The sequence below is a fragment of the Panthera pardus genome, unplaced genomic scaffold (assembly GCF_024362965.1).
Source record: "Panthera pardus isolate Hobbes unplaced genomic scaffold, ASM2436296v1 HiC_scaffold_13, whole genome shotgun sequence".
NCBI lineage: Eukaryota > Metazoa > Chordata > Mammalia > Carnivora > Felidae > Panthera > Panthera pardus.
Genome location: NW_026526688.1, coordinates 97,230,911 through 97,257,055, shown reverse-complemented (window position 1 = coordinate 97,257,055; position 26,145 = coordinate 97,230,911). Strand labels below are relative to the sequence as shown.

The 26,145-nt window shown below is 35.2% G+C and overlaps 1 long non-coding RNA gene across 1 annotated transcript in view; it reads right to left on the bottom strand.

The window, feature by feature from the left end:
- LOC128776544 (uncharacterized) overlaps positions 1 to 26,145 on the bottom strand; it is a 600,603-nt gene that overhangs the window by 399,699 nt on the left and 174,759 nt on the right. Inside the window, exon 3 of the long non-coding RNA XR_008421686.1 lies at positions 17,465 to 17,543. This is a non-coding gene — a long non-coding RNA (uncharacterized LOC128776544). The remainder of the gene's footprint in view (positions 1 to 17,464; positions 17,544 to 26,145) is intronic.

Below are 26,145 nucleotides of genomic sequence, written 5' to 3'. Positions count from 1 at the left end.
AATCCCATTATAGAATTGCAGGGAGATGTCCCACACCTCATTTCCAAAGAGGATCTAAGTAACCAACTTTCAACACAAAGCCCAAACCCAAATCTCAAATCTTTCCATTTAAGGAAAGTAAAGGCCTTCCTTTGTGAAGAATAAAAAACCAAGAGAAAGAAATGTCTGAGAATGTTTTCCTAATATCCAGGGTTGGCTTTTCTATACAGTACACCCTAGGCCTTTCTATAGACTGAAGAAAGGGAAACATATGCCAAGGAAGATGCTTCCAGGCCTATGTTATCTAGACTCAAGGGAAAAGAGAGAGCACCCTTTTCCTACATGGGCTGTCATTTTGGTCAATCCAGAGCCACACTCCTTGAGTGTACAAAGTGGTGTTATTTGCAACTAAAGAAGTAATCCTTAAGGTGAGGACAGAAAAGGGCTCCAAGCTCCCTTAGAGGTCAAAAGGGCTGACAAAATCTATCTAATCAATTATTCCCAACTTCATATGGAGAAGAAGGAACAAGTTATCTTTATATTCCAATAAAAACCTAATACCAGCTGCTAAAAATCACAGAATTTGAGTAAGAGGTGTTACTGATACAAGTACACTGTGCATTTGATATGGAAACAAGAAAAAAATAGAACCACTACTAAATAAATAAGAATATATGAGTAAAAAGTAGAAATTTATGTAGTACTCATATAATTATAAATGCTTATTCAGTGAATAACTAGATAAGATCAATTTTCTCTCTTTTAACTAAATTATTTTGGAGTTATGTAATCAAAACCATAATTATTCAATTTTTTTTTTCCTCTTGACATATAATGCTGAAATAGGATCTTATACCTGGGTTCAAAACAAACCAAAAGACAAGTAACAAGGGCATAAATGCTGTGGTGAACACCTCCTCCCTCCCCTAATCTCCCCACAGATACTACTAGTTCAACCACAGACTAGGTCTGAGGACAGATTGATTTTCCATGAATTACTCCAAAGCTAAGAGGGCTCTTCTCAGTCAGATGTGTATCCCTGCAGACATAAAATGGAGCTACAGAGGAAATGTTGGGAATAGAAAAGACTGTATACTAGGCCCTCACCCAGTGATGCCTGCCTCAAAATAAAATAAGTGTTTCACAGGACAAAATAAATAACCTACAAAATTTCTAACTTATTACTATATTCCCCACAGACCTCAAATTATCTTTTTATGAAACTCATTCCTAGTGTGAGCAATTAATAGAATACTTTTCCTTATATATAATGTCGCTCTCTTATTGGGTAAATGGGGATGATGCAAAATGGCTTATGAGGGTGATCAGTATTACCCATATTGTGTGGTCAAGAGATTTTTTGTTCATGTGTTGTCAACACCGCTGTCAACAATGTGTTAAAATCCTCATGACAACGAGCTCAGTGTATGATGGGACCATAATGCGTTTCTCCAGAAACTTTCATTAATATTCATCAACCAGGGAAGACATTTCAATCATGGAAGCACATTACTTCTATATTAATGTGACTTTTAGGGTCCAAAAACTGGTCATGTAAGCCTCCTCCAAGGCAGAGAACCCTGTAATTATAAATTCCAAGAAAAACTACAACAAGCATTTATGGAGCTCTTTCTATGTGACATTCCTATTAGAGACACGTTGTACACATCCTCTTCCTGAATCTACACAATAATCTGTGAATTAGGTACAATTATAACCACATTTTGCAGATGAAAAACCTTAGAAAGATCTAATTTAAGTCAAAGCAAGATAACTCCAGTTTGTACATTTAACCATTATTCTATCTTGTATTCATGATAGCTTGAAGTCTGAAAAAAAAAAAAAGAAAAAAAGCAGAAGACATTGACTATGTAGGCTGCTCATGGCATTTGTAATCCAGCTTTCCTGGCTGCTTAATATGTAAATGAAGTACCATAAAATTTATTTTTTGCCTTCCTAGCTCTTTTTCAGGGGGATAAGGGACACAAAACCTTAGCTGTGTAGGTCAAGTAGTACATCCTTGTTATAGATTCCATCCACCTGACCAGCAAGAGAAAGATATTTTATACAGACTCATTTCCTCTCTTGGTATAATAACAATTTAAATTTCTCCTTTAAAGCCCAGTTGCATGGTTCATCTGTTCCAACTGGCTCTTCTCCTGATTCATGGTGAAGAGGGAGGTGAGGAAATCCACTTGCAGGGGAAAAAACCAAGCAATGTTGTATTAATTAAATTTGCATCACTGTTGTAAATATGCCCAGGGGCCAGGGTGATGAGTGCATTTTATAAATCAAATAAATGAATATTAACTTCTTGAGGTTGCTAAATGTAAAATGTTTGAAGAACAGAAACCAAATAAATCCAAACTGTGGCTGAGAGAGCTACCCTTGATAATTAAAACATACACTGAAAATATTAACTTGATTCAAAATCTTAAATGAAACTCCATTTCTAAAGACGGATTTCCATTTTATGAATTTTTTTATTACAACAGAAGGTAACCACATGAAAGTCATCCTTAATGAACTCAACATTTTCAACTTTCTGAAATAAAAAGACAACAAAAGAAGAGAGAAACATGAAAACTGCCATATTTATAATGATTCCCCTGCATGTACCTCATCTCCAATGGTAGGCTTTAGCTCTTGTCTTTAGGGACTGGGTTTAAAATTCAGAAATTCTTCCTGTGAAAAAGAAAAGGAAAAAAAAAGGGAGGAAGGAAAGAAGATCAGAAGGGACTGAGGGAACTAATGGAGTAAAGAAAGAAAAGAAATGGGAAAAAAATGAAAAAGGAGGATTTCAAATATCTGTAAGAACCATCACATTGGAATTAATATATTAAAATGCAAAGTTAAAGGTCACCTATACAAGAGTAAATTTTTTATGTGTATGATTCTAAATACCAAGAAATACAGCATCAATTAAAATTGGGGCAGGGGTACCTGGATGGTTCAGTTAGTTAAGCATCTGACTCTTGATATTGGCTCAGGTCTCAAGTCATGATCTCATCCTGAGATCTCAAGCCCTGAGCCATTCTCCACACAAAGCCTGGGGAAAAACCAAGAAAGGTTGTATTATAAAATAAATTTTTAAAAAACTGGGGCAAGTGAAGCCTAAATTTACTGCAAACCTTTCAGCACATTATTTTCATGCCCAACCTTTAGTTCGACTTTTTTTTAATGTTTATTTATTTATTTATTTTGAGAGAGAGAGAGAGAGAGAGCAAGCAGGAGAGGGGCAGAGGGAGAGGGAGAGAGAGAATCCCAAGCAGGTTCCACACTCACTGTGGAGCCCGATGCAGGGCTCGATCCCACAACCATGAGATCATGACCGTGAGATCACAGCTTGACCCAAAATCAAGAGTAGGACGCTTAACTGACTAAGCCACACAAGTGCCCTTAGTTTGACTTGTTTTTAACATCAGTTTCTATGGTGTAAATATTAATCATTCCAATGGTATTCTGTTAGGCACTGTGGGAACACCAGAGCATAGTTAGAATTGTTTTTAAAGAAATAAGCTCTATTTGTTTTCAAACTAACAGAATGCCTTTTAATTGAAACAGAAGGTCTAAAATTGAGAATAATTTGCTCTGAATTTATACTCCTTGAAATCACTGGGAAATCCAAGAATAAAACATGTATCTTCTTTTTCCTACTGATCTTCTGAAATATATTACAATAAGGAAAAAGAAGGGAAAGGAAAGAAAGAAATGTACATACAATCTAAAGACACACACAGCTATCAGTCCCCTCACCTCCTAGGGCAAACGAACAGCATACCTCAGTTTTTGATCTTAGTAGTGGCATAGTGGCAATATCATTTTATGTGGGTGCCATAACATGAAAAATGTAAGGAAACATTGATGCAAGGACCTATAAGTTTTGTTGCATGTATTAGCGTCTCAAATTTAATCATTTTGTGAATCCCTCTAAGAGAGAATTTTAGCTTCCCTTAAAATTTACATAGATTTGTAAAATATTTACTCTCTATTATAACTAAATTTTGTATGCATCCTCCTTTTTAGCCACAGTGTGATTAAATCCTTACAGAACCATTTGTCACTCAGCCTGATTTCATATTAATAAAAATGCACTATTAAGCATTTGGGAAAATATAGTATTTTAATTGATGAATGTCAATCATTCTGAAGTCACTCTCCATATTAAAAAAGACCTTCTCTTGGTTAAAAGGGACCTTTCTTAAAAAGGCGAAAGATTTATACGATCTGAAGAGAAACCAGAGTATGGGACCTTTCTTAAATCACATGCATTGGGGTAGGAGGTGGGGAAGAAGGTCTCAGTCTCCTTTGCATAACATAATATGGCCAGCTGACACAAATGTGTCCCGTGAACAAAGGCTCATGACATCTGCTATTCTGGCAACAAACATGAAGGCACCACACCCACCTTCATCCACATAATTGTCAGTATGCCATTGAACTCTAACTACATTACTGTTAGAAAGTTTCCCACAATAAATGTAGTCTCCCTACAGCACAGAGCACTATTAGAGACAGGACTTCCATAGAGTATTACAGATTTACTGGAATTCTACAAGAACATTCCATAAAAAAATAAATACTAACTCCAAACATAGAAGATTTTTAGTTTTTATGATGAGAATTATTATATTCAGGAAAAAAATAATTGTTAGAAAAGTTAAAATGTTTTGTCACATCCTCATTATCTAATACAAGAATTTACAGTATGAAACAAAGAAAAAAGAATCACTGATCTTTACATAAATGCAAGACATATTTCAGTTTCTACTACTATAATAGATTATTTTTCTCTTAAGAAAATAGTAGAATGTTGTTTAGGAGTACATTTGTACATGAAAGAAGACTATCACTATATCCAGAGTAATCAATCATCAACAAACCTTTAAAACTCATTCTCTGAGCCAAGTGACCACTAGAGAATTTGGTGTTTGTTAACTGGTAACTAGCTTTTATTGAACATACCAAGGCCACAGTTTCACAAATGATGCCCTCTGAATGGGAGAAAATACAGAGACCAGAAAATCTTTCTCACTGAAAATTCACAAATTTGTTCAGACAGGTCTGGGAAATTATAATGTAAATAAACTAAATGTATGTGACTGATAATAGACTCTGGCTTATGTATATGAGATGTGTGGTTTTGCCATGCAGATGTCTACAATGAGATCTTTTCACTCTTTAATTTTTTTTATCTCATCTATGTAGTACTCAGGTTGCTCCCTTAAAACCTCTCAGTCTCAGCCTAAGGTTTGATTTTCAAATCTAGCAATAAGTTAGTATGAGCCTAGTCTTTTCCTTTGATGTTGCATTGCACTGTGCACGTCTTCTGGCAGAATGGATGAAGGCTATTGATATAAGGTATCCAGGCAAAGACATGTGTTTACAATTATGGCCTTCAAAATAAAGAGAGGATACATAACCGTATCCCTGGGGGTATGGAAATTACACCATTAGAGAAGCATGGCCAGAGGCCAATGGTTTGTACTGGTATACCTAATGAACAGTGTATTTCCATCTCCAAATGTGCATTCTATTTATAATAATATAAAGCTATTTTTTTAGATGAACAGAAAAATTAGACATACCTGGCACAGCCACATAACTAAAGGCTTGAGAATATTAAATTGATAGAGCATAATAGTGTCTGGCACAAGGAAAGGCATGCTTAAATGAGGGCATGCTGGGAAAAGGTGCTTGCATATATACCACAAGCAAAATTACACCCTGCTGTGTAGGAGGGAGAACACAACACAGGATTTGGAAGATGAGGTCTCTACACCACACTTTGAATTGTTACCAAATAGCAGCTTCAGAATCAATAAGCAAACTCCTCCAATGAACTGGATAATAGGCAATTTCCAAGTTTCAAGGGCAGAGTGGTAGTGTAAATTCTATGATGTCAAGGCCAGTGAGAGAAGGGTGGACTCCACATTAGACTCTGAGCTCATAAAATTTGGAAGAAACTTAAGGGCTGCCACATGTCCTGGCTCTTGCTCAAACTCCCTTGCCTGCACTGAATCAAGAGAGAGGGATGTGAAAACTGCTCACCACGGGGGTCACCAGCCCAACACCTGATCTATAGGTGCCAATGTTGGTATCCACTGGTGTGTCTTTTCTACTTGTGAAACAGGATGAAGAATGTAAAAGTGACCACGCAGGAGACAGACAAACATGAAAATCTGGCAAGTCACCTCGGCTACGCTGAAACTCTAAAGCCAGAGGGAGGCTGATATTTGCCATATGTTACTCATTATACCAGAAAGAGAATGAGAAAATGGTATGAGGAGCAATCCTATAGTCCAGGAAGAGAAGGGGAAGAAGTAATGGGCAATGTAGTGGAAATAGGTATTTCACAGTGAAAGCTGCCTGTTGTAGTTCAGTGCATGTTTACAACTTTTCAAGGTATCACCTAACAAGCACATCAAAAGTATATTGTCCTTAATTTCACGGTAAAATTGTTATTTATAATTCTTGCCAATGTAAAATAGGGCTCACATGAATAAACAGAAAAATGCCATAGGCCTTCAGTCATACATGCTAATAAATTCCTTCTCATCTTTATTAATCTACCCATTCCTAAAAGCTGCCTTGGTTCTGAACTGACATCTAATTTCATATTTTGTCAAGGCCACAGGAGTTCAAAAAGAAATCAAAACAGAAAACTAAAATTTTAAAAAACAAAATGGAAGGTAAATATAGCTTCTATTCACTTAATAAATTAGTATAAAATGTTAAGATTCGGAGGCTCAACACTATATTTTAATTCTATGAAGCAAACTGGTATCTTAATACAGCATGCACAAGAATAACAAAAAAAATGATTTTCTATACTTTCTCAAAAGGGCTTTGGGGCTTTCAAAAAGTATAGGTAATGGCACTATGTTCAAAGGCACTTAACCTTGGTAATAAAGATGAGTTCCTTACCTTAAGATTTATAAGGAAATGGGGTATATTGACAGGAAGAGCTATGAAGCCTCCACTGACATACAATTTTATCAATTTTATCAATAGATACACAATTTTATCAAATAGCTCATGAGTCCAAGACAGTCTAGATAGCAACATACCCTGGGCCAAAAAGGAGATATCAGGTATAAAAATTACTTCAAGCTCTAAAATTCTACAAGTGTAAAGTGATAATAGTGTAGTTTGCATCACAGTTGTTTTACTTCTCTTATTCCTTCAAAGGTTAGAATTATAGGATTATAGCATCTTAAGCCCAAATCTTTAAAGATCCTTCTAGTCTCTCTCATTTTAAAGATATGCAATGCTATCTTATGCAATATGTAACTGAAATAATAAAAAGCTGTGAGCAGAGAAATCTAAATTTACTCCCTATTCCTACATTCCAAGTTAAATTGATTTGCAGATCTTTAATCATCTTCCATTTACATTTAATTTGACCCTGTCCCCATACTTTCAGATTTGATCTGTTCAGATATTACAGCTGCACAAGACAAGGGCTCAGCATCGCACTGTTGTCCTCCTTACCTTAATAGATTTACTGATGTGCTTATTAATAGAATTCCATGCTTCCTACCAAAACGAAAATGCAGAAGTTAACTTTTTCTCTTACTTGAGCCATGACAGGCATCAAAATAGATTTGGAAAGTATTTTTCCTTGTGGTAATCACCCTAAAAATCCTCAATGTAAAAATATTTAAGGGAAAGAAGCAAAAAGAAAACAAAAAACAAAAAAACAAAAAAACAAAAAACCTTTTTGCTTATTTACCATTAAAAGAAACAAAGAAACATAGTGATTCAAATTGTTGACAAATGGAATGAAGCAGTTTCTTACTTTTGCTCAAAGTAGGTAGAAGCACCTGAAAACAGGGCCTTAGTATCTGACCAGCTGTCTGGAAGATAGATAGGGTAAGAATCGCCCTCTGGTGATTAGGAGTTGACCAATATGCGATAGTACACAGAAGATCTATGTTGCTCCCTTTGCAATCAGAAGTTATGTGTTTTATAATGGTCTGAAAAAAAAAGAGTGGGATCCAATGTAGCTATGGCCCTGCAAGGACTCTGAGAAAGCCTGGCTGTGAAGGAGCAAGACCTTCCTGGTCACTACTCAGTGTGAATCCATTTTATGTACTGCAAGCCCTCAGCAGCAGCAGATTGCTGCTCGAGCATGGACACAAATGAAATGAGTGCCTATTCTTGGATCTCAAAGAAGTAACCCCAACTCTTCCTGGACAGCATCAAGAATAGTCACATGTTCATCTTTGCATAATGAAGGTTTAGGAAATTATATTCCTAATCCCACGCTTTAATAAAAAAAAAAGCAAGAGTAAACTAAAGAAAACTAAAATATGTGAGGAATTTTATTAACGGATATCATGATACCCTAAGTTTTTGTTATGTTAAAGACTATTCCAAGATTTCTTTAATATCCTGGCCCTCGGCACTTTACAGATTCTCAGGATTTGGATGAAATGGTGAAAAATGAAACACAAAAGGGATGACAGTGAGATCTCCAAGTTAGTGGACAAGAATGGAGCTTCTTCACAATCATTTCAATCCATCAAATTTCAGGAAATTTAGGAACTTTAGACAAGTTAGAAACTTTAGCGAAACTTTGGAAAGTTTGATTCTAAAACAGAAAAGAAAATAGAGGAATATAGAGAAAACATGGGTCATAGATACCCACTTCCACCAAGCCACATACATGCACATTTCCCCATCCTACACTAACATGGCACTATATTATAAAACTCACAATGCTGCGCTGAACCATGCTTAAACAGGTGAGCTTCTCAGGCAAGATACATTTCTTTTTCTTTTTTCTTTGATCTATCCAGAGCGCACATTAGACTTCAGCATAATGCCTGACAAACCATCTCAGTAGACACTGGTTAAACAGAACAATCTCCCTCCATGTCTTTCATTTACCCACAAGACAATAGGTTTAGGATAAGAAACAACAGCACTGAAATAACCTGTCAACCAATAGATGAATGGGTAAGGAAGATGTGGTGCGTGCACACGCATGCACACACACACACACACACATATACACACACACTGAAATATTACACAGCCACAAAAAAGAATTAGATCATGACATTACAACAATATGGATGGGTCTAGAGGGTATTATGCTAAGTGAAAGACAAATACCATATGATCTCATTCATATGCAGAATCTAAAAAAAACAAAAGGAATGAATAAACAAAAAACAAAAAAGCAGAATCAGACCTATAAATACAGAGAACAAACCAACAGTTACCACAAGGGAGGAAGGTGGCAGATCAGCAAAATATGTGAAAGGGATTGGGAAATTCAGGCTTCCAGTTATGGAATGAATAAGTCACAAGGGAAAAAGGGACATCATAAGGAATATAATCAATGATATTGTAACAGTGTTGTACAGTGACAGATGGTAGCTACCCTTGTGGTGAGCATAGTATAACAAGCATAACTTACAAAGAAGTTGAATCACTATGTTGTACACTCAAAACTAATATAAAATTGTACATCAACTATACTCAAATTTAAAAAAAATAGCACTGAATGTCACAGTGCATGAGAGGAATTAAACCACATCATCAAATGCATGATTAATATGTATCTTCTAAGGGGAATTAATGGTAAAACTTTTACAGGAAATTCTATTGTTTTCTATTGTATCTCTAATTCAGTGTATAGATTTTGTTTGCCACAGAGGCATAAGTCAGTAAGAGAAGATGAACTAGAAATGTGGTCAGTTGCATTCACAGTTAACCTATGTCATACTTACTTTTCACAGGAAGAACAGTGACCTCTGGAAAGAGTGCTTAGCCCATGGCAGAAATTTGCCTACCTAAACTCTACAGAAATAATCAAATCTTGGTTCACAAAACCTATCCTGACTGAAACCTTCCATCTTTACTTTACAATTTTCCTGTATGTCTTTGGAGTAACCTGACACTAAGTGCTTACCATGTGGCCGGCATTGTTCTGAGCATTTTATAACACTCATATATTTAGTCCTCACAAGTGAGAAAACTGAGGCACAAAGAAATAAATAGTCTTGTGCAAAGTTACATCATTAGTAAGGGGCAGATCTGGGACTTGGGCCCAGTCGAGTTGGCTCCAGAATCAAGATCTTAATCATTACACCATATAAGGCAGCCCCTTCACTTTTGGTTTGGTGTCCAGTTAATCCAGGATGTAAACTCAGCCAAGTCAAAGTTCAAATTCCCCCTCAAGGTTATGCTTCTTTTTTGTGGGTTCTCTCCTCACTTCTCCTCTTCCCTGGGATGGCATTTGGGTACAAAGGGAACACTACACAGCATCCCAGCAGTAGAAGAATTGATTTTCATTTTCTATATCTGTGTTGACTTCACCCTGGTCTTTCAGTGTTGGCTCCTTATCTGTTTTCCTCCTGAGATAACCAGGTTACCCATTTCCTTAGGATGAGTGCTAGCATCATAATGTCATCTTGCCATGCCCTCTAACTGTGATATCTACCACACTCTGTGCCCTTCAAACTTGAATCCAGGTCTCTTCCAGTCCACCAGAACTCAACTTTTTTGACTTCCACTAGAACATATGTGAATTTCCCTAATTCCTATTTGCCATTTTGGCCACAGAAAATTGTATTTCAGTTCCTTCATCTGCCCAAGCCCATCTTACTGCCATTCCTGTTCTACTATGGCTGCTCCATATGGTGCGAGTCCCTCTAGACACTTCCTCCTCCCAGAGTTCCATGCAAGAAGTCTTCAACTATTCCCTCTGCTTTAGGATTCAAATATGTTTGCTGATCCCTTTCCAACCTCTCAGGTTGTAACACCAAGAGGGGCAGGGCAGACTATCAGGGTGAGGAAAGTGCTAGGGCCTGTAGGCCCTTGGCATCCCATTTCTCTTGTTCTCCTCCCCTTTCCAGAATTCTTTTCCCCAGATCAAGAAGGTCTCTCCTTATTCCCAGATAGTAGAAAATTGCCATTGCATCCTCTCCTGTGTCTTCTTCATCATGAGTTAATAGTATTCCAAACCTCATTTTCCAGCTTTGGCTTCTTTTCTCTCAACACATTTTGGTCTTTTCAAATGAAATATTTGGGTTTCTTAATGCTTTTTCAATGGAATTGGCCTCACAAACCTATTTCATATGCCAAAAGCTGAAAATTGACTCCTTTGTCTTTGTATGGGTGTTTCCTTCCCTCCAAAGCCCTGGATGACTCAGTCTCAATAGGCAGAAGATGCATTAAGAAATACCAGGAATGAGAAATACCTCACATAATCATTTTAGTCAGTGAAGGACACTTTTGTTGGGTAGAGATCTTCCAACACCAGGCCATTTAATATGCTTTGACTAACATAAAAAATGACTTTTTTTAATTAGAATGAACTGCTCTAAATGTTAACTTGTTAGACTTTTCCCAACTTCTTCATTTCCTAGAGTTGTCTGAAAAACATTAGGAATTACAGGAGGTCTTTTTTTTTTTAAGTTTTTTCTTTTAATTCCAGTATAGTTAACATACAGTGCTATATTAGTTTCAGGTGTACAATATAGTGATTCAACAATTGTATATAATTTCAGTGTTCATCATAATAAGTGTACTCTGTAATCCCCATCACCTATTTCACCCACCCCCTGACCCACTTCCCCTTTGGCAACCATCAGTTTGTTCTCTATAGTTAAAAGTCTAGGTCTTGGTTTGCCTCTCTACCTCTCTCTCTCTTTTCTTTTTGTTCATTTGTTTTGCTTCTTAAATTCCACATGTGAGTTAAATCATATGGTATTTGTCTTTCTTTAACTGGGGAAGTCTTTTTCTTGGTATAATATCACTGAATAGAGAGGATTTAGTGAATTCAGATTTAAATAGGAATCATCTGCTAAGATTTAGGAATCTAAATATTTAATATTAAATCCTTTATTTAACAGATATTTATCACACTGTTGCTGTGTAGCAAGGGCTGTGTTAATGCTAAATATATAGTTATAAATAAAATAGACAAGGACACTGCTGTCATGGAGGGTACAATATGTCAGAGGGAAGACACTGAATAAACAGCATCATTAGAATTCTTCCCTGAGGATGAAACTTTCCCTACTGGAAGCAAAGCAAAGAGCAGTGGGCAGTTACCTTTCCAAGGAGGAAATAACACAGGTAAAAACCCAACAATGGTAAGGTACTTTGTGAGTATAAACCCTCAAGGCACTGAAAGAAAACGTGGCTTTATCATAAAGAGGGAAGAAGAGCACTGTAGAAGACAGAAGAAGAAAGATAATCAGTAACTAATGATGTTATAAGGACTATGTTTGAAGATTTTTACCATAATTGCAGCGGGGAAAGTGAATATAAGTGGGGTTAAAAATGGGTACAACAAATGACCCCTGGCCGGCTTGGTCAGTAGAGCATGTGACTCTTGATCTTTACAACTGTGAGTTCAAGCCCCATGTTGGGCATAGAGCTTACTTAAAAAAAAAAGGAATGTGTACAACAAAAATAACTTTATGGGGATGATGTGGCGGTTACCAGATAATGTTCACTTAGACTTGAGTAGTGGTGGTGGAAATGAAGAGAAGTTGGATGATTTGAAGTATGTCTTCCAGTAGAAAGACAGGACTTGGTAACAGATTAGATGTGAGGGGTAATGACAAGGAAAAGACAAAAAAATCAGTGAGGACAGCAACCATGACCTTATTATTTATTATTGCATTCCTGACATCAACCACAGTTCCTGACATATTAAAGATACATAGTAGAGACTTACTGAATGAGTAGGTATGCAAATGGATTGAGATGCAGTACTTATACTGACGTGGGAAACACTGAAGAGGCAGAAACACAGGTTAATGCTATGATTTCAGTTTTTGACAGAGAGATTTTGAGATCCCTTTCTCATTCAGGAAAAAGAACTGTAGGCAGTTAATATATATGCCTGCAACTGAAAAGAGAGATCTGGCCTGGAGATACCCATGTAGGCATTGGTGGCATATGAAAGGCAACAGAAGTAGAGGAATAGAGAAGACCACTTAAGAAAACCATATTAGAATGAGAAGGGAAGAGGGCCTAGAAATCCAGCACTGAATGTTACTAACATTTACAACTCAGGCAGAAAAATCTGTCTCCCATTTCCAGCAAATTTTTCTGATAGTGAATTAGTGTATCATATTGACCACATCAAAAACTTAAAACTGAAGAATACTTTTGTATGAATAAACATTTATTGAAAATCTTCCTTTTATCAGATAATCTCCTAGGTGCTTGGAGACACAGACTTAAGGAATATTCACTGTCCTTAAAGAGCTTAGTGACCCAACCAACAATGTAAATGTGTTCTGAATTGCTTTACATTTTATGATACCTAAGAGGAAGTGGCCAAGATTAACTATTTTCTGCATTCATCATAAAGAGTGCTCTTGGCTCAGCTACAGAAAAATAAAGTTATATTTCTGTATATCTGAGTCATAGTTTATACATTTTAAATCTGTTGTGCAGGTAATGAATGACTAATTAAGCCATTATATGCCCTTTCAGAGATACAGAGGAGACACAGTAGAATGATACAGAAAGAGGATTGGACGAAAAATGAGAGACCAGATCTGCAAAAGCAATTTCCTGAATGAGTCGTTCAAACAATGAATTGCTTTGTGTGAAATGCCTCACAAACCTCTCCCCCTCAGAGAGAAGTTAGCATGAGCCAGACATGATGTGCTCAGAGCAGGTCTCTGGGAATCATACAACTACTCCCTTTTTGAGAAGAAACTAATTGAGGCTTCTGGGTCCACAAACCTGATTCCTAAAAATGTATAGTGTTTAGGGCTTAGGAAGAGAACCTTCCCCCAAATCTCTCAAGTAAATTGCCCTTCTAGGCTATGATTTCCCAAAAAGTAATAATAGAATATGTGTGTGTGTTTATGTATGTATGGGCATATATTTATATATCTATATATCTATTTATATAAAATATGCCAAAATAGATACACAGATATATGCTCTTTCTCATGTATATCTCACATGATCCTAGACACACCACTACGAGTTATACAAAATTCTGCATGCTGGGCTAGATCCTGATAGTGGCTGCGTCCAGAGGTCATTTAGGAGAGATTAGGCATCCTCCATAATCTCCATTAATCCATCCCAAACAAATATATAACCTAAGTAAAAATAAATGTGTTTGCTCTGTCAATGCAGTCCCAAGATAAGCCCCATATGCCTCTCTTCGAACCAAATTTTGATCCCTGGTCTTTTCCTGTTTAGAAATTCTAGGGCAACCATTAGGCACTAAGATAATAAGATGGATACTTGCAGAGATTTAAGTAATTTGCTCATATCAGAAAGACAGTACATGACATAGCTAGTCCTTAAACACAGATCTGCTGATTCCAAAGTCATTTCTCTTTGTAAATATTTCCTGTTGCCATCCAAACCACAAAGTTAAACAAGTTAGAATAGTAGATATGAAAATCTGGGAGAATAAAGGTAGAACATTTTTATCTGAAAGTCTTCTAACTGTAATCATTTTATGCTTTGTTTACCACTATGCACTTAGCTCCTAGCAAAGTACTAAGTGATCAATTCTCCGTATGTAGTTGATGAACAAAAATGAGTTAACTAAGTAACTAATTAATTAATGTATTGATAATCATTCTCAATGATAGGATCTACTCTGCTAGTGAGTACATTTTAATGTTGGTTCTACAGAGTGTCTGACATTTTAGGTTAAGTTTTAAAACCATACTACAACAAATGTTTTAAGTAACACAGATTTTGCCAGAATGTGTTTTACTCAAAACACCCTTAATTTTAGTGTTCCGTGGCTTTGAAGTGTTAATACATGTCACTTGCCTAGAGCAGTATAACATTTGTTCCAGCTGAACACATTTATAAATGTGGTACCTTCTTTAAAAAAAAAATAGATGAGGGGGAAACAATCCCCTTATAAAAGTAAAGAATTATCTACTTCTACAAAAAAAAAGTAGCACAAAACCACAAATAAACATCAAATAATGCCACGTGTTTTTGAAACTCCATAGTCATTAAAAGTTATATGTCTAGTCATGTGAAATTATCATGAACTTTATAAAAAAATAACATAAATATTTACTGTCTTATAACATCATTACCCTTAGAAGTTACTCAGAAGGAAATTTTGCTTGATGAGGTTCAATCTCCTAGAAAGCTCTAAATCTAAATCTAAATAAAGTTCTTTTTGGTATGGTGTATAAAAGAGTAACAGAAAAAAATATTTTTTATTGCCTTAAAAATGAAAAATATGTACTCTTTACACATTCACATAACTGAAAACCAAGTAAATATTTTTTTCAAACACTTCCTAAAAAAAACTGCTAAAGTAAGACTATGCATCAATCATGAGTCCAATTATTTTTCAATTAGAACTAATTAAATATCCAAATAACAGCTTCTATAACCTTATCTTTATAATGCAGTATTTTTCCAATGAATGCTAGATTTCCCAATATCATTCATTCATCAATTTATTTTCTCTAAATCATATCAAAGTCCACTATATAAAACTTAAAAATGGGGCACCTGGATGGCTCAGTCAGTTAAGCATCTGACTTCAGCTCAGGTCACGATCTCTCAGTTTGTGAGTTCGAGCCCTATGTCAGGCTCTGTGCTGACAGCTTGCTCAGAGCCTGGAGCCTGCTTCAGATTCTGTGTCTGCCCTTCTCTCTGTCCCTCCCATGCTCATGCTCTGACTCTCTCTGTCTCTCAATAATAAATAAACGTTTAAAAAAAAATTTTTTTTAAACAAAAATAACAAAAGCAAGTATCTATTTTAAAATAAATGTCCCAAACTCAGTTTCCATTTGTCAAATTTAAAGCAACAGTTGTTTAATATCTAAGCAATAAAAACCAGCTACACAGCATAACTAATCACTATTATAATACTATTTTTAAATCTAGATTCATGTCTCTTTTTTCCTACTGTTATGCAAACCAGAAAACAACCTTTTTTAGGTTTTCATTTTTCCTTCATTTCCTGGCCATAACCTTTCTTCAACCCTGATTTTTTTTTCCTTTTTGTATGTCTTACACCTCCTAATATGTCATTTAAACTATCCATTACATTATCTACTAAGCAATAACACCAACAATTAGAAAATTCTTCTAAGATAGTAATATATAATATTATATTTCAGATATTTTGATTCTCCATATAAGACAAATCCTTTCCTGATTTCTTTTAGGAAAAAAGAAAAAAGAAAAAAACTACTAGCTCATATGAATTAAAGATTTCTGTGTTTCCAGAGGAAATGGAAATATTGCATGTATAGTCTTAAGCTCTTCTCAACATACAGGATCTTTAATAATTATTTGCTATGCTATACCATCCATGATGTACTAGCATGTAGTACATAGTTGTTACTTTAGAGCAAGAGCTATAAAGTGGTTGCTCCTACAAAAAGAGAACAGATCTCTATTATAGACAGACAATATACTAAAGTTCCAAGAGCTTTGCAAGAAAGAGGGTAATCTGCCCCTAGGTATGACTCCCCACTCAAAACCTCCAACAGACAACCCATTCAATTCAACAATCAAAGACATAAAGACAATAAACTCAAAACTGCTTTGAAGTTTCCAATCTCAAAGCCTATATGCTATATAGGAATACCCTTGATATTTTGAGGTAGGGAACCATAAAGTAAAATAACAACTTACTCTTTTCTAGGCAATTGCTCATGTCCTCATGGTACCATAAAACAGTATAGTTTAGGCCCTGTAATTAACATTTTTAAGTTATAAGAAGGCAAAATGGGTAATGATTATTCTCTAACTCAAGAAAATATTCAAAACCTTTTCTTGGGTACTCATAACTCAAAACCACTAGAGCTATAAAGCACATTCTTGGAATTATCAACTTCTATCAAGCCCAACTTAAGTAATATTTTTTTTCAAGTAGACGTATTTTAAAATCATGTGTCTGTGTTAAAGTAGTAGGAAATGTTTCTATTATTTAATTTATTTTAAATTTGCTTGCAATTGTTGCCATGAATCTTTGGTAACAACCAAAGATTTTATCCTCCATGCTCTGATGCCCTTAACCACTTCTTTCCAAAATTTGTTCTAACTTCCTAACACAGAATGTTTTTATATTTCACTCAAAAGTCAAAAAAGTCAACATCAGTATAAAGAATGCACTCAGTAAATCTATTATTTTCATTATGGAGATGTTTCTTTTGGCCATGATTTTCTCTGCACTCCACCCTAATATTCTTCTGTTCAGTGTCTGTCAAATAAGAACCAACCCTAGGATTTTGTAAACTCTGGCTGCTCCATATGGCTTTATCTATTCCTCCAGGACTCACAAGAGAGTGAGTGGTGGTGGTGGTCTTCTGGCCAACCCACTAAATAATAATCTCACACTTACAAAATTTCAAGAAAAGTATGATATTTAGCACATAAATGGATAATGTGAGATGTTAAAAGTTTGGGTGTAATTAATCACAGCTCTTGCCCTAGGGTTTCTACACAATTTGTGAGATAGACATAGAGTATTAACAGGAAATAAAAGATCACTCACCCAAATACGTGACTTCTGGTTGCTTAGTTCTCCCATAATGTTCCCCCAAATTGTGACCTTGGAGTCATTTGTTTGCCACCTGGATAGAGAGAGAGGCAATGCATGCATCTTAAAGGCACTATAACCAACAGCCAATGGAGGGACCATGTACACTGGACTTTCCCCAGAAAAAAATGTAACAGTGTAAGCTGGAAGGTTTACACCAATGCTATTCCCTCCTTAGAATTGGAATCAAAGTCCTTGTAGAGGACTTTGAGAGAGATATGTTCCCTCTCCCTTACAGAAGAGTAGAATAAATAGTAAGAAAATATTTTCATTTTCTCCAGTAACCTGGTTGAAGAGTTTGATACTAACATCAATTTCAGACTTAATTTTCTTCAGTACATTTTGTTGCCCCAAGATCCAGTCTGTTATATGTATAAATGTTTACCCAATGTAGCTTTTACCCAGTGTGAAACATAACTAGACACTGACATCTATTATATATCTTAGTTTCTCTTTCTAATACAGTGAAAAAACACATTTTCTATCCAAAGGTATGCAGTTATTTTTCAAAATGGAAAAGTGACTTGGTTGCTGACATATCTAGGAAATAATAAACAAAATTAGAAGACTGGTTAGGAATCCAGTGAAAGGACCTGGTTACAGATATTAATTCTAGACCTTATTTCCAGATGACTAACCCTTAGAGATTGTCTCCCACATAACATGTACTTGAAAGATTGGAACATCATGTCTGCTTTCAAACTATTCTTTACTCTGTTACATCCATATCACATATAACTTCAAATGTTAAAATCTCTAATGGGATTAAAATCATAAAAGACGAAACCATTCTTTTGTGCAGTGTTCTATGCTGTGACCTTGAGAAATAAAGATTCATCTGGGTTTTGATTTCTTTAACTATAAAAGAATTATCTCTAAGATCACTCCAATTTAAAACTCTGTAATTCTAAAATTGCTTCCTATAGCTAAATTTTATAGGATAGTACCTGTCTTGAATATATATAATAGCAGATACATTAATCAATTTTTCAGAGGAAGCCAATGTGGACCATTGTGTTTCATTTTATGACATAGCATGTAATTGTTTAGTTGACAATGGTACACACACATACATACACATACACAGTTCTTAGACTTCTGACTCCTTAAGTGATCTTATCTACTCCTATGTCTTTAAATGTTATCTATATATGAACAATCTCCATTTCAGACCTCTCCCCTGACCTCAAGACTCATCCCATTTTCTATTTGACATCTCCTGCAATATATAAGAATCTAAAGTATAATATGCATGTCCAAAACCAAATTTTTACTTTCCTTCCCCAACACCACAAATATCCTAATATAAATGTTTTCTTCATCCTAATAAATCACAAGTCTATTCTTTGAACTAATTAATTAGCACCTTTCCTTAAATGGTGAAATTATTTATTCCTGACACTCCTCTTACTCTTACACACCACATCCAAACCAATTCTTTCAGCTCTGTCTTTGAAATATATACAAAATCTGACCACTTTTTACCACCTTCACAGCTAATACCCAGAATCAGGATAATATCTCTTCTCCTACACTATTAAATAGCCTCCTAATAGTTTACCTATTTCTATCTTTGATTCCCCTGAAAATTTCTCCACACAGCAGCCAGAAGGATCCTTTTATACTGCAAGATGGATCACATGACTCCTGCTCAGAATCTTCCTGTGGCTTCCACTCTCCATTAATAACCAATTCTTGTCTTAGGCTCTAATTCATTTAGTTTGGTCTCCTGCTCCTCTTTGACCTCATCATCTTCCATTCTCCTCTTACTCACTGTACTCCAGCCAGATGGCCCCATATTCAGATTCATTTTTCTTTATATCATAATGTAACATGTTATCTATTCACTTTTAGCTTTTGTTCTCCCTGTCAGCTGGAATGTAAACTCTTCAGAGTCAGAGATTTTGTTCATTTCATGTATGGCTATATCCTCACAGACAACAATATTGTCCAGAAATAGTAAATCATCAAAAAGTATTATAAAATAAATAAATAAAATTACTCATGTTATGCACATCAGCCTTTTGACAAATTTAAAAGGACAGAAAAAGGGAAAATTGTGCAGCAGCTAGGATATAAATGCTTAACATATTTGCTATATGAAAAGTTCCTATAAATCAACAAGATAAACACAAAGACCAGAATAATATCTAAGCTACTGTATTCACAAACACTTGTTACCCATGTTTTATACACTTGTATGTACTGAATTCTCTTTCAGGAATATCCTTTCTCCCTTCTTCATCTTACAAAATCTAGATTAAATAATGTTCTTGTGATACTCTCAACAAAAGAAACAATACAAGTGACAAGCATACATGAATATCCTTGAACTTCCTAGTAATAAAAATGCAGAATTAAAGTGACAAATAATTTTCATTCATTAAATTAAAACTCAATTAAAATATGCTGATAAGAGTTATATTAAAACTGATAGTGTCATGTGTTATTTGCTAGTAGGACTAAAAATTGTAAAACACTTTTGGTAAGCAACTAGTAATATGTTTAAATATACTCATCAGATTTTTGAAAAGAATAAAATGTTAGAAATAAGAAAATGATATGCATTTATTAAATATTATGGTATGTATATAAAATAGATTATTCTGATATTTAAAATATGCTCATGAAGATAATGTTGTCAAGTGAAAACAAAATGTTAATATTTTAAGCAGAAAAAAATCGCTTCCTGGACTCAGACTCTATCTGGAGTTTGTAAATTATGCCGTCACTATCTCTGAATCCATAGTCTTGTGAGCTCCACCGACTGTCACCCTACAAAGTCTAACTCTTGCTGCAATAGGCCCCCAGAGCATTACAGCCTAAAAGAGTTAGGACAGCACAGCTGTGTCCTTCTGTAAAGGTAGATGACCTCAGGAATGCCTGGGTGCCTCAATCTGTTAAGTGTCTGACTTGATTTTAGCTCTGGTCATGATCCCAAGGTCATGAGATCGAACCCCTAGGTCAGGCTGTGCGCTGGGCATGGAGCCTACTTAAGATTCTCTCTCTCCCTCTTGCCTCTCCGCTCTTGCTGGCTCTCTCTCAAAAAAAAAAAAAAAATGTAGATACATCATGATGATCATCAGTGTGTGATAGCAGACACCCATCTTGAAGAAAGATGTTCATCCATATTTAATACCCTGGAATCTCGAGTCATAAAACAACTACTATTAGAGGCAGCATAGCATTTAAGGGAAAACACGTCCCAAAAGATTACTGTAGAGGATACTGAAAGTTTGTTTAGAAGCCAGAAAATTTTAGACTCAGTACACCAATCAGAATTCCTACTGGTTTTAAGACCTGTCAGTGAAGAATGATGAAAAAGGACTAATGAAAACCAATTTGCAACTATTGACACTGAAACTCCCACATTCAAAAGATGATCAGGAAATTCTGAGTAAATATGAAATATCTTTTAGTTTCACATACTTTACACAATATTTCTGAATCATGTGGTAGAAGATGTAGGAAATCAAGCTGTTCTACAGTTCTGCTCTTTATTAAACCCCTCTGCCCTTTGCTTTGGAAAACACGCTTTGAGTTATAGTTCCTGGGATGCTGAGGGGCCAAGGGGCCAGAGGACACCACATTAATTACAGTGTATTATTATTAAACGCATTATTTCAGAACCACATCTGTAGACAGATCTGTTTACACTGCGAAGACATGCCCAAACCTGTTCTGCCTGATTCCTTTATAGCCTGTGGAGTCACTTTCTCTTAATGTAAGTGAGCTGAAAAAAATCAATCATACCCTTTCTAAAAAGGAAAGTGTTAGCAGTTCTCTACTGAGGAACAAAATCATGAAGCAATATATTTTTTCAAGATGTAGAAAGATCAGTTGGAAGAGTAAATGTGAAGTGATAGCCAAGAAATTTTTGAAAAAGAAGAATATTTTTTAAAAATTTGCTCTACCATAAATCAGAACTACAGTAATGTACATTAAAACAGCATGATATTGGGTACAGAAACAGAAAACTAGAGCAATAAAACAAAACTGATAGCCTAAAAACAGAAATCCATGTACTTAGTGTGTGTGTATATGATGTATGATAAATATATAGATATTGATATATAGATACAGATATAAATGTTTGGATAGGGTGATATTTAAAATCAGAGGCAAAATTAGTCAACAAGTGGCAGGTAGTAACTGCATATACATTTAGAAGAAATAAAGTTTTAGAGTCTCACATCACAATACAGACAACTATGATTTCCAGAAAGATTGAAGAGAAACATTTTTTAAAACCATGTAAGCAAAGACTTAATGAGACCTTTCTAATTTTCTTCCTATACTTGGACAGTTTAAAAATATATATTTATCTCATTTCAGTGGAGCAGAATAGGGAGTCCTGAAATGCACCCACATCTCTATCTTATGGTCGATTTATTTTTGACAAATGCCAAGACAATTCAAAGGAGAAATGAGTCTTTTCAACAAATGTTAGTGGCACACCTATCAATATACAAAAAAAATGCACTTGGGGCGCCTGGGTGGCTCAGTCAGTTAAGCATCTGACTTCAGCTCAGGTCATGATCTCACAGTTCATGGGTTCAAGCCTCACTTCGGGCTCTGTGCTGACAGCTCGAAGCCTGGAGCCGGCTCCTGATTCTGTATCTCCCTCTCTCTCTGCCCCTCCCCTACTCACACTCTGTCTCTCAAAAATAAATAAATGTAAAAACATTTTTTTAATAAAAATAAAAATTTTAAAAATGCACTCAATCACACTACACACCATTTACAAAAATTAACTTGAAGTAGAATAAAACGTAAGTGTAACTAAAATTATAAAACTTCCAGAAGAAGACAGAGGGACAATCCTGGTGACTCTGGGTTAAATCAAAGATTTCTTATGTAGGATCAAAAAAGTACAAATTGTGTAATATTGATAAATTGGCTACACTAAAATTAAATTTCACAGACACTATTAAGATACTGTTAAGAAAATGCAAAAGCAAGCCATAGTCTGGGATAAAGTATCTGGAAAGCATACATTTGACAAAAGACTTGTAAATTAAACTATAAAAACATCTTACAATGCAATAATATGATTACAAATAATACCATTTTTTTAAATGAGCAATAGATTTAAAATAGGTAACGTTCCAAAGAAAATATGCACGTGACAAATAAACCATGAAAAGATACTCAACATCATTAGTCATTAGGGAAATGCAAATGAAACCACAATGAGATACCACTACATAACCATTAGAATGAAAAATTCAAACTGACAGACCATATTTTGGCAAGAGTATGGAACACCTGGAACTCAAAATACTGGAGGAAACGCAAAATGTACAACCATTTTGGAAAACCATTTAGCAGTATCTTGTAAAGTTAAACATACACTTACCATTTGACCCAGCAATTCTACTTTTAGGTATTTACTCAAGAGACAGGAGAATATATGTCCACATAAAGATTCCAATTTGAATCCTCATTGATGATTTGTTCATAAACACCAACTGGGAACAATTCAAACATCAATCTTCTTTGGATAAACAAATTGTAGTATGTCCATATAATGGAATATTAATCAGCAATAAAAAGGAACGATCTACTGATATACTCAATAACATGGAAATCTCAAAACATTGTATTAGGTGAAATAAGCCAGACACAAACACCACACATTGTATGTTCATTCATATGAAACTTTAGAAAAGTTAAAACTATAGTGTTAAAAAGATCAGTGGTTGCCAAGAGCTAGGGGCACAGAGAGGCAAAGAGGGATGAAAGATGTTGTGGGGGTTATGGAAATGTCCTATATCATGGTTAGAATGCTGATTATATAATGTATACATGTCAAAACTCATTAAAACTTTAAAACTGATCAACTTTAATGTAAGTCATATCTTAAGAAAGGTGATTTTTAAAATAATAGCAAAATGGAAAATTTGAAATAGTCATTATGTGTTTATTACACGTTTTTTTACATAGAAACCCCAACATAATTTGTCAAGAAGACATTTTAAAAAAGTCAAAACTGTTGTTGACAATTCCACAAGATGATCTGAAAAAATATAAAAACTTTATTATACTGTTACCCATTTGAAAGTAAAATAAAACAAAGGAATCTATAAGAAAAGGCTTTCAAAAAACATAAATACCTTCGTAAATTTAAGGCTAGAATTTATCTGACAAAAAAATTATAAATTAAATACTGATTTATTTCATCACACCGAAACTTAAAATTCCTATGACAAAAAATACTAATTATCTATTGATGCTTAACAAATTATCCCCAAAACTTTGCAGGTTAAGCCATAACCATTTATTATCTCACATAATTTCTCAGAATTAGGAATCTAGGATGGCTTAGCTCTGCACTGCTGGCTCAGGATTTCTCATAAGTTTGCAGTCAAGGTGTCAGCCAGGCTGTGGTCTCTGAAGACTACTTGGACTACTTCCAAGTTCATTCACACGGATGTTTGGCTAAAGGCTTCAATTCCTCACAATACAGGTCCCTGCATAGGACTCCTCATAACATGATTTCCACCAGAACAAGTAAAACATGCATGCGTGAGATAGAGTGGAAGAACCCAAGATGGAAGTCACAGTTGTTTTCTGACCTACTCTCAGAAGTGATATCCCATCACATTTTCCATGGTCTATTTATTAAAAGTGAATTAGTAAATCCAGCCCACACTCAAAGAGAAGAGATTACCCAAGGTCTGGAATACCAGAAGGTAGTGATCATTGGGAGTCACCTCAGAGGCTGCCTATAAAAGACACCATTAAAAAAATTAAAAGAAAAGACATTGACAAGGAGTAAATATTTGCAATATATGTAGCAAACAAAGAAACTGTAGCCAGGACATATAAAGAATTCCAAGAAAGCAAAAAGAAAAGGCCAAAAAACCCAAAGGAAAAATAAGCAAATTTAACTAGAAGATCCCAAATATTTTTTTAATGTTTATTTTTGAGAGAGAGAGAGAAAAAGAGACAGAGACAGAGAGAGAGACAGAGAGAGAGAGAAAGAGACAGAGAGAGAGGGAGACACAGAATCTGAAGCAGGCTCCAGGCTCCAAGCTGTCAGCACAGAACCCGATGTGGGACTCAAACTCACGAACCGGGAGATCATGACCTGAGCCAAAGTCAGACGCTTAACCAACTGAGCCACCCAGGCACCCCGAAGATCCCAAATTTAAATGGTAAATATTTACCTGGAAAGGTGCTTGACCTTACAATAACTGGAAATAATGTGAAATAAACCATATTACTTCATACCCATTACATTAGCAAAAACTTAAAAGCCTATCAATACTTGGCAAGGATGTGGGGCCATAAAGTGTCTCATATATTCAGACAGGAGTGTAAAATTACCTGGGAGAGCAGTCCTGCAATTTCTAGTAAAGTTGACAACAGAAATACCCTATGGCCTTGGCAATTCTAATCAGATACATACCCTAGAGAAACTCCTACACGTATGTCCCAGACAAAAGTCTTTTCCAGACAAGTAAAGAATGTTCACTGCAGCCTTGTTTGTTTTTACAAAATTCTAGAAACATCCTAAATCTTCATCAAGAGGGGAAAAAATAAATAAATTAGTTACAGAAATGAATACTATGTAACAAATAAAATGAATGAATTAAATCTAAGTATGTTCACATATACAGAACACAAAAACAACACTGAATCAAAAAGCAAACTATGAGGCATATTCACATCCACATAAATATTTCTAATATACACGAAGCATTGGTTACATTATTTACAGATGCATAAAAATAGTAGAAGTATAAAAACATAAATTATAAGGATTAAGTCTAACTTCATGACAGTAGTTGACTCTGGGGAAAAAATAAGGCATTATTTTAAAAAGAAAATTGCAAGAATAAAAACAATGTTAATTCTAGATGGCATTATATTGTTCTTGTCATTTTCTGTATTTATTAAATTTATCACACAATATGCTACTTGAGCACATGGGCACCTGACAACCTAAACATGAGTAAAACATACTTCTTGTTCTAAAGGAACTTTCACCCTCATATCATTGAGCTCTTATTACCTAAGGAGCCACATAAAAGCTCAGTGACTTTAAATAATGATCATTTATTCTCCTTCACCTGAGCTCAGCAGAAAAGCTGCGGATTAAAGCTGTACTTCTGAGGACAATCTACAGTGCTCTACAGTCATCTAGCAAGCAGCCCAGGCATGTCCTGCTCATGGTGATGGCAGAGTTCATAAAAAACAGAAACCCATGAGGGCATCTTGAAGCCTAGGCTTGTAACTGTCATGTAGTAAGTCTATCAGATTTTGTTGGACAAAGCAAGTCTCATGACCAAGCCCAGCTTCAAAGAGTGGGAAACATGGACTAGCACCCTAATTACTGTATCAGTAGTTCACTGTACTTCCACTATGTCCACCTATTCCTTCTCTTTTTGGTCTTAAACTTATTAACATATTTCTTCCTAATGCAGAATTAAAAGATCCTTCAGTATTAAAGTTTAGGCTTCTAAAAGTTATAAAGACATTGTTCACATGGTAGTTAATAAAGAATGTGCTCAAAAATAGCCACTTTTTTCCTAAGTAGATATTTCCAGAGGAAAATATATGAAAATAGCCATATGTCCTTTCATCTTATTCAGCTTTAAATGAAACAAAATTAATTTATTTTAAATCCC